We start from the raw sequence: 16,144 nt of genomic DNA, 5'->3' as shown, positions 1-16,144 counted from the left end.
CAAATATTGTTGCACTCATATCCAAAAAAATAAATAAATGGATTGTGAATACATCCTAAGACCAAATGTCTTAACATATCGCTGCTAGAATTAGCTATAGATAAGAAAGAGAACAAGTAAATGTACATGCACAGCACCTCTATAGTACGGGGGTCATCCCAACACATGGCTTTGGGAAAGTTCCTGATTCCGGAGTAATCAGCTCAGGCAGCCATCCTATAGCTCGCCATCCTACAGCTCGCCATCCTACAGCTCGCCATCCTACAGCTCGCCATCCTACAGCTCGCCATCGTACAGCTGCCATCCTATAGCTCGCCATCCTACAGCTCGCCATCCTACAGCTCACCATCCTATAGCTCGCCTTCCTACAGCTCACCAGCTCGCCATCCTACAGCTCACCATCCTACAGCTCGCCATCCTACAGCTCGCCATCCTACAGCTCGCCATCCTCCAGCTCGCCATCCTACAGTTCGCCATCCTACAGCTCGCCATCCTATAGCTCGCCATCCTACAGCTCGCCATCCTATAGATCGCCATCCTACAGCTCGCCATGCTACAGCTCGCCATCCTACAGCTCGACATCCTATAGGTCGCCATCTTATAACTTGTCATGCATGCACCACCTAATTATTTATTTAAAAAAAATAGCTACACCATTATATCTAGTGATAAAGGGCACATTATTAATATATTTGATATGGGGGAAAAAATTCTCTTTAGTGTTATTCATTATAAAAATAAAATCTCTACCTAGAGACAGAACGTTTTGTAGGAGAGGAATTAACCAGATATGTATTATAACCCTTTTCTGCAAACTATTCTCATATTGCTTGTTCCAAACAATCAAAGTAACGTGAACATTTATGTCTGGTTCTTTGGCGATGACCATATGGCAATATGTCCAATTTGGATACTGTTTCCGGGTGCCCATAGTCTATTCCTTGGTAGAAATTTTTCATGTGGGTAATATTTGTAATACTCTCAGCAAATAGGTACTATTTAATTATTGAACATCACGAGTGATCTATAATCGTGCTGCCAGGTAACATTTTTACAATTATTCAAAATATGTAACATATATCTTAAATAACTGGCAGGCTTATCACATAACATATTACAGATCAATGTATTGAGAAAGAAAGGAGTATACTGTATTATGGGTCTGCGTAAATGTGCGTGCAAACATGTATAAACTTTTATCAGGCGATAAAATCGGTTATCCTTGTATTAGAAATTCAAATTATTCCTATTTAAAATGCTTTTTTCTAAAGCATTATCCAAAAAGATTTTCATGTCTTCTCAAGCGTACAAAATATGGAGAGAAAGAGGCTTGGGGAGACTTTGGGATGTGGTGAAATCAGACAGGATAAAAACATTCCAGGGAATAAAGGAGGACTTTGACCTACCAGACATGCATCTGTATCAATATTTTCAGATAAGACACTATGGGGCCTATGCAGAGAACAGCACTGGAAATAATTGGAGATAACAATAAATTGTAACTTTAATGGCGTGATTTTATCTCCATATGCAGAAAGGTCCGAAAACTGCATTTAAAATCATGTGTGAATATGGAGAGTTTCAACCGGCGAGATGCGCGCTGGTGAAAAATGTTTGAAAAAAAACGCGTTTTTTTTTTTGTATTTTCCCTCTCGCCGGTGAGCTCCAGCTTCCTGCCAACTTTTTTTGGCGGAGGTAATTATATAATTTCTCTCCATGTTATTGGCGCGAACAGCCACTAGATGGCGATCGCGCCTTTCTGAATAGGGACATTTTTACAACTGGCGAGATTTAGGTTCTCACCAGGCGCGCGGCGCAATTTACAAATAAAAAAAAAAAATGGCGCGTTTTTCTTCACTCGACATTATCTGTTTTTCTCTAGCCAAATTTCGGCAAAAAATGGCGATTTTTATGTTTGCGCTGCTCTCTGCATAGGCCCCTAAGTCACTTCAATGCAACCAGCACAGGATGTTTTTAGGCCACTAACTATTTTCGAGAAACTATACGCAGCTAGTGTATAGCATAAAGGAACCATAGCACAATTATACCAGACTCTGATCACACAGAAAGTGGAGTCACCAAACAACCTACACTGGGAAAAGTATATTGGGCGAGCGCTGGAGAGAGACGAGTGGATGGAAATTTACGAGAGGTCAGCTTGATCATCTAGGAGCTCGGCAGTCCGAGAAATCAATCTTTAAATATTACATAGGTGGTATTACACCCCAGCTAGACTCTACTCGTTCTTTCCAGCTTCCTCCCCCCTATGCTGGTGCAACTGTGGCCAAATAGGCTCATTTAAACATATACAGTATGGTGGACATACCCAAAGACAGCACTATTCTGGAGAAAAATGTAAAAACTAAATGAGAATTACGGGCCTGGACTGCCCATGGAATATAGAGACAGTACTAACCCTAAAACCACTAGAGGATATAGAGAGGAACATAGACAAACTAATGGTACATATTCTGTCCGCAGCTAAAGCAGTTACAGCTTAAAAATGGAAGCAGAACGATCCACCAACAATAGCAGAGGTCAAAAACACACTAAACTATATTATGATAATGGAAAAAAGTACTAGTTTAATCCAGGGCAGATATGAAGGATATCTGAAGATATGGGTACCATGGATGATCTACTGGGAAGCTAATGTTTAAAAACTTTCTACTCATTTTCTATCTAGCCAGTAAATATGTGACTGTAATATGAAACAAGCCAAAATACAACTGTATGTGTAACAAAGTATAAATGGATGTAATGTAAACAAAGTCAATATGGAAATGTACCCCCCCCCTCCCCACCTACTTTTTCTTTGTACCCCCTTCCCCCCTCCTAAATAAAACTTGTAAAAAAGAACAATAAAATACAAGTTTAAAAAAACCAAAGATGAAGTTCTGAATACATTTAACATAACATGTGTCATCATTTTAAAAACAGATTTCACATCTGAAACCCGAGTACTTTCACCCCCAGCTCTATGCAAGTGTTCCTGTTATGTGTTTTCATAGCCCAGCCATAAAGACATACAAAGCATGCCATGCCCATTATGTCAATCAACATATTGAATCCATCATTGGTAGTTTTTGTAAGGATAGTGTGGAGTTAATCAGCTGACAACATCAAAAGTGATAATCGAGAAATATTTATTTATTTCTGTATATAACATTTGCACCATTGCACCAGTCCAGGCATTAGACTAGCCAGCTATATTTATCCTGTCCCCAAGGTACATCTATATTCAAGTCCCAGAAGTCCTTCGCTGCAGCAGAAATGGGCTATCTTCTGTCAGGGACTCTCTATCCTACATATTTTGTGTTGCCCGTGAAAAAGCTATATACCAAAAATTAGGTTTCAGCCCATATTTAAGTTCCTGATGAAACGTGTGAGCCTTTTCTACTGGTGTTTCGGAGCCTATGCAGCATATAAGTATAAGAATAGTAAATATTTATGTGAAGAGTTGCTTGTCTTTTTCCAGCCTGCTGGCAGTAAACAAGTGAGAGGCTGTTTTTTTCCATGCTGGAAGAAATCTTACATCAGTTGAAAGAAGATATTTATAACTATGTCCACAAAGACTCCTCATGGTGTGACATGCAGGTAACCATGGTAACTGAAATTGTCCATGAAGTTATACAAAGATATTATTGACCTTCAACCCTATTTTGCCATTCTGTCAATTTATGACAAGATTTAAACAATGTTGTATATTATTGATGCATTGACTGAGATTTGGATCAAATGTACTATAATAGCCCAGTTAATGCGTAAAGCTTTGGATTCATAAAGCTGACACGTTGCCAAGCTTATTTTTCCCCAGAAAAGTACAGACACCTCTCCCTGCTTCATGCTGTTTCCTCCTCTCTTTGGCCCCAGGCTCCTGACACCGCCTCCTGATTGGCTGCCCAGCCCCCCAGCAATAGCCCGCTCTCTCCCTGCTCAGGGAAAACCTGCGGCCCCCCAACCGGGTTCTAAGGTACAGATGTAGCATCCTTTTTAGGCACCCATGCAAACATTTTTTTATAGGCCCCCCTCTGTCACTCTCTCTCCCCGTCTTCTCTAACTCTCTTCACTCCTCCTCTAACTCTCCCCATGCCTCTTCCCTAACTCTCCCCCCTTCTCTCTCTCTTCCACCCTTCTCTCTAACTCTCCCTTCCAAATCACTCTCCCCCCTCTCTAACGCTCTCACTCTCCCCCTCCACCCTAACTCTCTCTCCCCCTAATCTCTAACTCTCTCACTCTCCCCCTCCTCTCTAACTCTCACACTCAATTCCCCCTCTCCTCTTACTCAAGTCTCCCTCCTCTCTTACTCAATTCCCCCTCCTCTCTTACTCAATTCTTTCTCCTCTTTTACTCAGTTCCCCCTCCTCTCTTACTCAATTTCCCTTCTCTTACTCAAGTCTCCCTCCTCTCTTAATTCGCCCTCCTCTATTACTCAATTCCCTCATCTCACTTACTCAATTCTTCCTCCTCTCTTACTCAATTCTTCCTCCTCTCTTACTCAATTCTCCATCTTCTCTTACTCAATTCCCCTCCTCTCTTACTCAATTCCCCCTTCTCTCTTACTCAATTCTCCTCATCTCTTACTCAATTCTCCCTTCTCTTACTAAATTCTCCCTCTTCTCTTACTCAATTCCCCCTCCTCTCTTACTCAATTCTTCCTCCTCTCTTACTCAATTCCCCCTCCTCACTTACTGAATTCCCCCTCCTCTCTTACTCAAGTCTCCCTCCTCTCTTAATTTCCCCTCCTCTCTTACTCAATTCTCCCACCTCTCTTACTCAATTCTTCCTCCTCTCTTACTCAATTCTCCCTCCTCTCTTACTCAATTCTTCCTCCTCTCTTACTCAACTCTCCCTCTTCTCTTACTCAATTCTCCCTCAATTCTCCCTCCTCTCTTACTCAATTCTCTCTCCTCTCTTACTCAATTCTTCCTCCTCTCTTACTCAACTCTCCCTCTTCTCTTACTCAATTCCTCCTTCCTTTCACACTCATTTCTCCCTTCCTCTCAAAACTCATTCCTCCTCTCCTCCTCATACTCAATCCCCCTCTCTTTCCCTCAATCCCCCTCCTCTTACCTTGTGGGCAATGTGGGACGGGGGCATGTCCTCGGGTTTTACATCGAGGGAAGCTGGGGCCACTCGAGTGGTTGTAGATGTTAGGCCAATTCCTAGACATGCCCAACTTCGGGTGCAGACGGGGACATGGGTACACCGACAGGGGGAGGGGGGGAGTTGGTGTGAGGGCCCCACAGCAAACAAAAGCCTGTGTAGCCCGACACAGAGTTTGGGCCTAACCTCTGGCCATGCCCAACTTCTAGTGCTGGTCAGCCACCCCCCCCCCTTTCTGCTCTCGTACCCCCTTTTTTGCAGGGTATTTGTAATGCGCCACCATATTCTGCAGCGCGGTACAATAGGGGTACAGAGATTTGATCATTACAAAATAAATATATAAGTCTACATGCAGTCGAGTTTTATCTTTGCCCATTAAGTCTTAATGTGAAAAAAATAACTAAAAGTAAGAAAAGCTGATATATATGTGAACATGTTATCTTCATAGCAAATCCAATACTTTTACAAAATGGGACTTGGTCTTTAAAACCACATGTGACATCTTCCAAAGCTGCTGAATCCAAAGTTTGTAATTATAAAATATATATGTATATTGTGAGAGGAAGTGTGGTGTAGTTGTGGATGAAAGGTATATAGGATCCCACCCCACAGCCTTGCTTGTAAGGCATTTTGAAATCCAGGCCAGCTCTTGCACAAAACAGTGGAGGCTCTGCTGTTGCAGATCACCTGGGCTTGATAAGCAGAGTTTAAAAAGGCCAGCCTGGGCCAGTTCACCCTCTTCCCTCCTATTCCAGCCAAGAGAGCTGGACTGCTACAAACAGACACTTGTCTGTCGCAATTTAATTTGATGCCTACATTTGTGTTAGTTGGTAAGTGGGGAAGCCACCCAACTGTAGATAGAAACTTATGTCTAGTAAGTGCTCAAGAGAGAGCAAAGATTTATTTTTTATTTTGTTTCACCTGCTGAAGTGTTAAAGCAAATAAAAACCCTTAAACCAGAGCTGGATATGTCCTGTATTGTGGTTTACCCTAGTTGACAGTGGGTTTTAAGGATCTCAGACAAAAAAAAACCATTAGCCAAAAGGGCAGTTTTGTCACAATATCAAAAGAATCATGCCAAAACGGAGATTCAGTATTATTGGGGTTAACCTGCTAATCAAAATACCAATATTATGTCACTTTGTTCCCTTGTGCCTTTCTGCAGCAGTGACAACAAAAATAGATTTGGCAGAAATGTATTGTGACCCTAATGCCTTACCATGTATAGCACTGTCTGTATCTACCAGCACTGACACAACAGTGCATTTCTGCACTTACTAACACTGACACAACAGTGCATTTCTGCACCTACTGACACACAACAGCACATGTCTACACCTACTAACACTGACACACAACAGCACATGTCTGCACCTACCAACACTGACACACAACAGCGCATGTCTGCTCCAACTAGCACTGACACACAATAGTGTATGTCTGCATCTACTATTACTGACACACCAGCGCATGTCTGCAGCTACTAACACTGACACACATGGCGAGTATACGACTTCTGCAGAAACAATGAGGAAACTCAGTTGTCAGAATTCAGTTTACAGAATTTTTGATGCTAAACATAGGCAGATTAAATACATAGACCAAAGAATATAAATGAACTTCAATTGCTTTATATTTTTTCTAAGAACTTCGAATTGCTTTTCTATGATTCGTGTACCTACTTGAAACCTGACTGCAGTTTGAAACACTTACTTCAAAGGTATTGAATTCCCATTTGCTATTCTCATAATATTTAGAAAGTTCTGTATAAGACACCTTTTCTAGGGCTCTAAATGTGTTATATCACCACTATATCTACTTTGAAGAAAGCTTATTGTTCAGTAAACAAATGTTTTGTGTGGAAGCAAATGAAAAGTGTCAGCCTGCAGTTTAGATGTTCTAATTAAACAATTCAACTCAGCCCTGAGTACAGTACAGTACAGTACATCTTGTCTCTGCTTGTTATTGTATTGAAATACATTCCTGACACTGAAGTAGGGAGAAGAGTATGTACTTATACACCACACCCTTAATTGAACATTAAAAAGGTAATGTGCCTGTGTAACCATACCAATGTTGATGGCAAGAGAACCCAGCACTGGTTTTAATGGAATAGTACCTGAATATAGGTCATTGTGTTATTACCAAACGCATCATTAGATTTGTATCCAGTTCGTTCTCTAACCATGATCTCAGTGTATCACAGTTGCCTACAGTGGGCATGCATTTTTCGCTCACTCTCCCCCCTCTTACACTCTTCCTCTCACTTCCACTCCCCCTGCTCTTTCTCCCCCTCTCCACTCTATCCCCCCTTCTGTCTCTCACTCCCCCCTCCCCTCCATCCTCTCACTCAATCCCACTTTCTCAACCCCCTTCTCTTCACACACACAACCCCCCACACAACCCTCCCCCCACTGGTCTCACACACACAATTCCACAACAGACATACAATTACACTCACACAATTCCACCTCCACAATACCAACACAATTTCTCGCCTACCACAATATCTACACAATATACGTATATACCGTATAAACAAACACACACCATTTTACCATGGGGGTGGAAGGCCTCCATACCACATTGGGCCCAAATTCCGGCGCTGACCAGTGGAGGAAGAAGGTCCAGCAGCAACTTGGTGGGGCTGGGATGTCTGGCACTGCAGCAGCCAGAAAGTGCTGGAGCCTGAACTCTGTCTTGGCCCAACTTTCAGCACCAACCGGCCAGGCCCCCCACAGCCACCAGGCCCAGGACAGTTGTCCCAGCACTCCTTCCTTGTCCATAATCTTAGGACTGTATGCGAATATGTGCATATATGTTGTATATGTTTCATCGCCATCTTCAGTCTTTGTCGATCTACTGCTGGATGAAGGTCTCCCCAATACTCTATCCAGTACTGATTTTGCAAGCCTTTTCCTCATTGCTCCAACACATTTTCTTACCAATCATCTTACCTTTCCAGGGGAAGGACCCATTGAAATATTATCTTATTTCTTTCAAATGCGCTCCATCCCATCTTCATTCTCCTATTGATTTCATTCAAAGTAGACATAGGGGCCTAAGAGCCGATAAAAAAGCCTACAGCGATTCAGTATGTCGGCGATAAAAGACCTTTTCGGCAATTTTATTTTCCACAGAAATAAAATTGCCAAACGAGCAGCGATAAGCCACTTATCGGCAGGTTTTCAAACTCGTGCAATTCTAGTAGCACCGATTAGCTTATCGAGGCTGATTGCGGCTCTAGAATAGAGATTTCCTCTCAAAATCCTCCTGCCAGGAAAATCTGGCAAGAAGGTGGTGAGAAGCTGCCGATAAGCGGCGAGAGGGGACTTAGGGAAAAAAATATGTTTTTTTGCTGCATCGGATTGATACATCCATGCATCTGGAGCAATGGAGACCCCCGGCAAGAATCGCACGCAATAAAAATGCATTTACAGACAACTTCATTTCTTTAGCAGTTAACCGCTTAGGCAATGAAGGGGTTATTGGGTACTCACAGAAGACCTCACGGATATGTTTCAATCTGAATTGTGTTCTCTGCTCAGGGAAGCAATGTCTCATGGTGTTATAACCAAAGATTAATTCAAATTCCTGTATATATCCAATCCTCACATGCCAATTCTTTACCATCTCCCCAAGGTGCACAAGAGACTTGTGGACCCACCGGGCAGACCCATTATATCGGGGTTTGGAGTCAATGACGTCGAGCGTGTCCAGATATGTGGACGACTTTCTTCAACATTATGTGGTCCAATTACGCTATTCAATGGAAGCCCACTTATATGTGGGCAACATGTGATGTGCAATCATTGTACACATGCATCCAACATGTAAAGGATTGGCAGCGATTGAATACTTCCTGAGCAGGGATATCAATCTACATGAAAGGCAGCGTCAATTTTTACTATCTTGTATCAAATTCATATTGGAAACATCTACTTTCTGTTCGAGGACGTCTTCTATCTCCAAACCTGTGGCACGGCCATGGGCACGAAATTCGCGCCCAGCTATGCGAACCGCTTCATGGGGTTCTGGGAGGGCCATTACCTCTTGGACAACGAGCGGCTGGGCGTGGGTCTGGTTTTCTATGGCCACTACATTGATGACTTGATCATCATTTGGGATGGGGACGGAGACGTCCTCGAACAGACACTAGTTGGTCTCAATGACAATGACTTAGGGCTCACTTTTACACATCAAATTAGCAGAGATCAGATAGTATTTCTAGATCTTGCTCTTAACATTGATGCTAATCTTGATATTCAATCCAAGGTTCATTTTAAGGAAGTGGCAGTGAATAGATACATTCACGCCACTAGTAGTCATCACCTCAAATGGCTTCAAAACATACCCCTTAGTCAATTCAATCGACTGAGATGTAATTGTTCATCTGACAACACCTTCGATGAACAATCAGAAATAATAATTAACAACTTTGTCCAGAAGGGGTATGATTCGGAACGAGTCCTTAAGTCTTATCATAAAGTCAAATCTGTTGATAGGTCATCACTGCTTAACAAATCCAAGCACAAGTACAACATCAATCGTGCTAGTGGAGGTCATCATGGGGTACCTGTTAGTGACAATGGTCAGTTTACCAAATTTATCACCAGGTATAGCAACGAATCCAATAAAGTAGTCCAGATTCTCAATTCACACTGGAAGGTGTTAGCTTGTGATCCGTTTTTGAAGGATCAGGTCACTCAGTCTGCTCAGGTGGAAAACCACCTGAGCAGACTGAGTGACATGATCCTTCAAAAACGGATCACAACTTAACACCTTCCAGTGTGAATTGTGGTTTTCCGTAAAGGAAAAAATATCAAAAACACACTGGCACCAAGCAGACTGAGGAAAACTGAAAACATCGGATCCATTTCCCCTTTACCCAAAGGCAATTCGAAATGTGGAAGGACTAGATGTCTGATGTGCAGACACAGTGCTATGGGTGATAGCTTTTCCTCCCATGCCAATGGTTCAGTTCATCGGATTAATAGCAACATCCACTGTCTTGCAACACACGTTATTTATGCATTGCCTTGTCCCTGTCAAATCCAATTTATAGGGCGCATCAAGCGACCCCTTCATGTTCGTTTCATTGAACATCGTAGAGCCATTATCAAAGGTGTGCTGGCTTGTCCCTGAGGAACTCTGTGGCGGCTTCGATCCTAGCAGGAGCTATACGGAGTAAGCTGACAACTACCGGAGGAGGCAGTGACTCTCATCCGTGAGTCTATCTGTTGAAATGTGGTTGGTGAGGGACCTTGAGCTGCGCATCACACCCCCACAGCTGAGTTCAGTGTGATTCCCCCAGCCCCCCTCCTCCCTGCTTGCCTCCCAGTTCCTGCATTGTGAGACGTTACTCTTCATGCCTGCTCACCTCCAATATATAGTACATTGGGACTCCTGTGCTTATTAATTAATGGATTGCTACACACCCTGGTTCTGACTACTCCACCATTGAGATTTTATCTCATCTATGTTATTATTGGATCTCTTGTGAGTGCAAGTCCAAGGGACCTTTTTCATCTTTTAATTTTTTATTAAATTTCCTTACGGTATCACGCTATGGAGCTTGCGCTTCTTTTTATTTTTTCTTTCAATAGTAAGTGTTGAGAAAATGGAGCAAGCGAGAGAATACAAGACGTTCAAGGAGTTTAGAGGCAAAAGGCAGGAGGGAGACAGGACAATAGTTAGAAAGACAGGTAGGGTCAAGCTTGCTGTTTTTGAGTAATGGTGAACAGAGAAGTTCAGAAGTACCCCTATAAATGCACTCTAGACATAATGTATATGTTTCTAAGGTAATAAGGTAATAGATCCCCTTTACCAGAAACTAAAAACGAAAACGGCGCAAAAAACAAAAAAGTTTTAATACATCTTTAAATTGAACTATTACACTCAAATGGATAAAATTGTGGGTATAAACTGAACCCCAAGTAGGTGCGATAAGAGTCTATTTGGAGGTGCTGGTGGAACTAGTGTTCTCTTAATGTTATTGAATGCCCCCCATAGACTCCTGCGTATGTATAGGACGTATATTGCCACTAACCCTTTGTACTCATCAGATGTTGTATTTGGCAAAATGGTATTTGCTGGGTTGAACAAAGTAGTTCAATGGTACACCGTTTTTATACACAGATAGTTACAGTCATCGCTCTGTATATAGTAACCAGGTACAAACAGTTTTTTGCGCCATTTTCGTTTTGAGTTTCTGGTAAAGGGGATCTATTACCTTATTACCTTAGAAACATATACATTATGTCTAGAGTGCATTTATAGGGGCACTTCTGAACTTCTCTGTTCACTCTTGCTAACATTGATACCATACCTCTCTGCACCTACATTTTTAGGACCTTTGGCTAAATAGGTGAGCAGTTCTCTATAATCCTTTATGTGTTTTTGAGTAATGGTATGACAGTTGCATGTTTGAAGGAGGATGGAAAGGTTCCAGAGCAGAGGGAGGAGTTAAAAATGTGTGTGAGTGTAGGGATTATAGTAGGAGCAAGTGGTTTTAGGAGATGGAGGGAATGGGGTCAAGAGGGCAAGTGGTAGAGGGAGAAGAGGCGATCAACAGCCACACATCCTCCTCTGAGACAGTGTCAAAAGAGTAAAGGAAGGCAGGAGGAGAGTTAGGAAGAGGTGTAGGATGGGAGGAAGAAACAGAGGGGATGTTCTGCCGTATGGATTCCACCTTTTCCTTAAAATAGTCAGCAAATCCTGAGCGGAGATGGAGAAAGGAGAGGCAGTTGAGGGTGGAGCAAAAAGTATTAATGTCCCCCTATCCCCCAGTGTGCAAATAACAAAAGCTGTCTTATCAACAAGTTTAATATTTCTTGGCAATACATTGAGATAAACTTAGCTTGTGCCTTCCCTTTGCTCAACCAACCCCCTCTGTTCCTTCCTCTATAGTCCTTCAGAGAGACACATGACACCTGTTGTGCAGCCAGAAGTTATTTCAGGCTCTATTGAAAGGAGTCCCAGGGTGTAGCAAAATATAACTAGAAATACACATCGAAGCAGCAAACAAGTCTACAAACTCAAACATAAAAAACAAATAAAAGCAGAAAAAGTACTTAAAGAGGTTAGGTGTTTTTACAGCAGCTAAACCAACAAATCAGAATAAGCTCTGTAGTACTGACACCATATTCTTGCCTGACAGTAAAATGCATACATTGTAAATTACATGGAACCCGCTGTACTTTAGAAGTAGTTAAAATTGGAGGTTAATTCATTTCCACACTCATTCACTCTAATATACATTTCCCTCACAGATGGGATTACTTAGAAAGCTATTATTATTATGATTATTATCATTTTTAAATCACACATATTTAAAGCCCCTCTAATTAGCTGGTCAGAAGATCACGGTTAGGAAACAATTATTTTATTCAGTGAATTATAACTGATTACCTGTATACATGCAGGACCTACTGTAGTTAACACTTTTTTTCCTACTGTGCATCACATACAAATACTTTGAAGTAAGAAATGAACAAGACATAACGTCTTCCTATCATGATACATATTATACATACTAACTAGTGGCATTTACAGTACAATAAAGCAAAAAATTGAAACTCAAGACATATTTAAAGACTTACCAGAAAAGTGTTCAGAGAGAACGAGAAGGATAGGGACCAGGTAAGGAGAGAGAAAAAGGAGAAAGAGGGTAAGAGGAACTACTGGAGGCTGGGCGTCACGAAAGAGCATGATGGAGGAGGGGAGGGAAGAACAGATGAGAGTAGTGACAGAGACATATGCTATGCCAAATTTAGACAAGCTCAAAGAAACCCAGCAGCTGATGGATGAGTGAAGGCATGTAGTGGGAGCCACTCTTCCATGGTGCATTATCTGTAAAAAGATTGATATCTTTACAAACAGTTTCTAGCTATGATCTAAAAAGATGATGTGATGGGAGCATTAAGGTATATATGGGAATTTACAAAACTGGATTTTTTCCCCCAGTTGTCTCAACAATAGACACATTTTAATATGTGCACATGGTGGAATGGGAAAAGCAGAAACTGCGAAGAATATTAAAAATGTGGTTTTACTAGCACCCAGATGGATGGCGGAGAAACACTCTGGGGCATCATTGTGTTTGCTGCAGACAGTATAAAAGCAATCAAAATGACATTTGGAAACCAAGCATGGCGATTGATTGAAAAAGCCTGTTGGATACTTTCCGAGTTTGAAAAAGGAAACGGAAAAACAATTGATTGCGAACTTCACTTCTTGTGTCTTACAAAATGGCATAACCGTGTCGAGCTTGGTAAGGATGAAGCTCCTGCGTCTGCTTCAAAGAAATAAGGACGGCAAGCCTTAGCGAGGAGGTTTTCTCCAAGAAGTGATTCTGCCTCATTGTATGATCCATGGAGAAGCATTGGCATCCAGAGAATGTGATGCTTCACAATGTTATATAAATGGTGAATTGTGTGCTGAACACACCTATCAAATCACAACTGTTTGCTTCGATTACTAACGACTCACTTCTTCGTTACTGTAAATCAAGGTGTCTGACCCGTGGTAAAGCACTTTCAAGAGTGTTTCAATAGCATAAAGAGCTTCACTTCTTTCTGGAAGAATTCATAGGGAGGCAATTTTGTCACTAAATTAATAATGGATTCTTCTCTTATCTCTGTTATATATTTGAAAATATAAACATACTTAATACATGTATGCATGAAACGGATATGATTATTCTAAAAACAAATGACAATAGCTGCGGCTTTGTATGAAAATGTACACTCTGGATACACAAAGGAAACAGCAATAATGTGTGTGTTATGTTTCCAACCTTAAATATGTGTGTGGTGATCTAAACATGGGGAAGCAGGAGGTTAAGGATTATTTGTGCTCTTAATGGACTTCAGAATAAGTTCCAGCAATATGTTGGAGATATTGACACATCTGCTACATTTGGAGATATCAACACAAGTGGATTTGCAAGCCATTCTTGACCTGTACTTCACGTGGTCTGTCAATAGTAGCAGAAGAGCAGCTGAGTGACTATTCTCTTAAAAAGCTATTTCAAAATACTGAAAATGTTTCTGAGTTCTGGATAAAAGTTGGAAGATAATATCCATTACTGTTTGCCTGAGCATTGAAGGTCCTCCTTCGATTCCCAATATCGTATTCGTGTGAAAAAGGTTGCTCGGCTTTTACTGCGATAAAGTCCAAATACCGAGGTGGATTGAACATTGAGTAAGAGTTAGTGGTTGCTGTCAGCAATATTGCACTGGGATTTTACATTTTCTTTACAAACAGTTTCTAGCTATGATCTAAAAAGATGATGTGATGGGAGCATTAAGGTATATATGGGAATTTACAAAACTGGATTTTTTCCCCCAGTTGTCTCAACAATAGACACATTTTAATATGTGCACATGGTGGAATGGGAAAAGCAGAAACTGCGAAGAATATTAAAAATGTGGTTTTACTAGCACCCAGACGGATGGTGGAGAAACACTCTGGGGCATCATTGTGTTTGCTGCAGACAGTATAAAAGCAATCAAAATGACATTTGGAAACCAAGCATGGCGATTGATTGAAAAAGCCTGTTGGATACTTTCCGAGTTTGAAAAAGGAAACGGAAAAACAATTGATTGCGAACTTCACTTCTTGTGTCTTACAAAATGGCATAACCGTGTCGAGCTTGGTAAGGATGAAGCTCCTGCGTCTGCTTCAAAGAAATAAGGACGGCAAGCCTTAGCGAGGAGGTTTTCTCCAAGAAGTGATTCTGCCTCATTGTATGATCCATGGAGAAGCATTGGCATCCAGAGAATGTGATGCTTCACAATGTTATATAAATGGTGAATTGTGTGCTGAACACACCTATCAAATCACAACTGTTTGCTTCGATTACTAACGACTCACTTCTTCGTTACTGTAAATCAAGGTGTCTGACCCGTGGTAAAGCACTTTCAAGAGTGTTTCAATAGCATAAAGAGCTTCACTTCTTTCTGGAAGAATTCATAGGGAGGCAATTTTGTCACTAAATTAATAATGGATTCTTCTCTTATCTCTGTTATATATTTGAAAATATAAACATACTTAATACATGTATGCATGAAACGGATATGATTATTCTAAAAACAAATGACAATAGCTGCGGCTTTGTATGAAAATGTACACTCTGGATACACAAAGGAAACAGCAATAATGTGTGTGTTATGTTTCCAACCTTAAATATGTGTGTGGTGATCTAAACATGGGGAAGCAGGAGGTTAAGGATTATTTGTGCTCTTAATGGACTTCAGAATAAGTTCCAGCAATATGTTGGAGATATTGACACATCTGCTACATTTGGAGATATCAACACAAGTGGATTTGCAAGCCATTCTTGACCTGTACTTCACGTGGTCTGTCAATAGTAGCAGAAGAGCAGCTGAGTGACTATTCTCTTAAAAAGCTATTTCAAAATACTGAAAATGTTTCTGAGTTCTGGATAAAAGTTGGAAGATAATATCCATTACTGTTTGCCTGAGCATTGAAGGTCCTCCTTCGATTCCCAATATCGTATTCGTGTGAAAAAGGTTGCTCGGCTTTTACTGCGATAAAGTCCAAATACCGAGGTGGATTGAACATTGAGTAAGAGTTAGTGGTTGCTGTCAGCAATATTGCACTGGGATTTTACATTTTCTTTACAAACAGTTTCTAGCTATGATCTAAAAAGATGATGTGATGGGAGCATTAAGGTATATATGGGAATTTACAAAACTGGATTTTTTCCCCCAGTTGTCTCAACAATAGACACATTTTAATATGTGCACATGGTGGAATGGGAAAAGCAGAAACTGCGAAGAATATTAAAAATGTGGTTTTACTAGCACCCAGACGGATGGCGGAGAAACACTCTGGGGCATCATTGTGTTTGCTGCAGACAGTATAAAAGCAATCAAAATGACATTTGGAAACCAAGCATGGCGATTGATTGAAAAAGCCTGTTGGATACTTTCCGAGTTTGAAAAAGGAAACGGAAAAACAATTGATTGCGAACTTCACTTCTTGTGTCTTACAAAATGGCATAACCGTGTCG

The 16,144-nt window shown here is 41.1% G+C and overlaps 1 protein-coding gene across 1 annotated transcript in view; it reads right to left on the bottom strand.

Annotated features, from left to right (window-relative positions):
• The window catches only part of TXLNB (taxilin beta), a 61,418-nt gene extending 48,594 nt beyond the window's left edge, over window positions 1–12,824 (bottom strand). Inside the window, exon 1 of the mRNA XM_075597822.1 lies at window positions 12,708–12,824. The gene's annotated coding sequence lies outside the window, so the exon portion shown is untranslated. The remainder of the gene's footprint in view (window positions 1–12,707) is intronic.
• Between the last annotated feature and the right edge of the window lie 3,320 nt (window positions 12,825–16,144).

This window comes from Ascaphus truei, chromosome 4 (assembly GCF_040206685.1).
Source record: "Ascaphus truei isolate aAscTru1 chromosome 4, aAscTru1.hap1, whole genome shotgun sequence".
NCBI lineage: Eukaryota > Metazoa > Chordata > Amphibia > Anura > Ascaphidae > Ascaphus > Ascaphus truei.
This window is presented reverse-complemented; position numbering and strand designations above follow the sequence as displayed.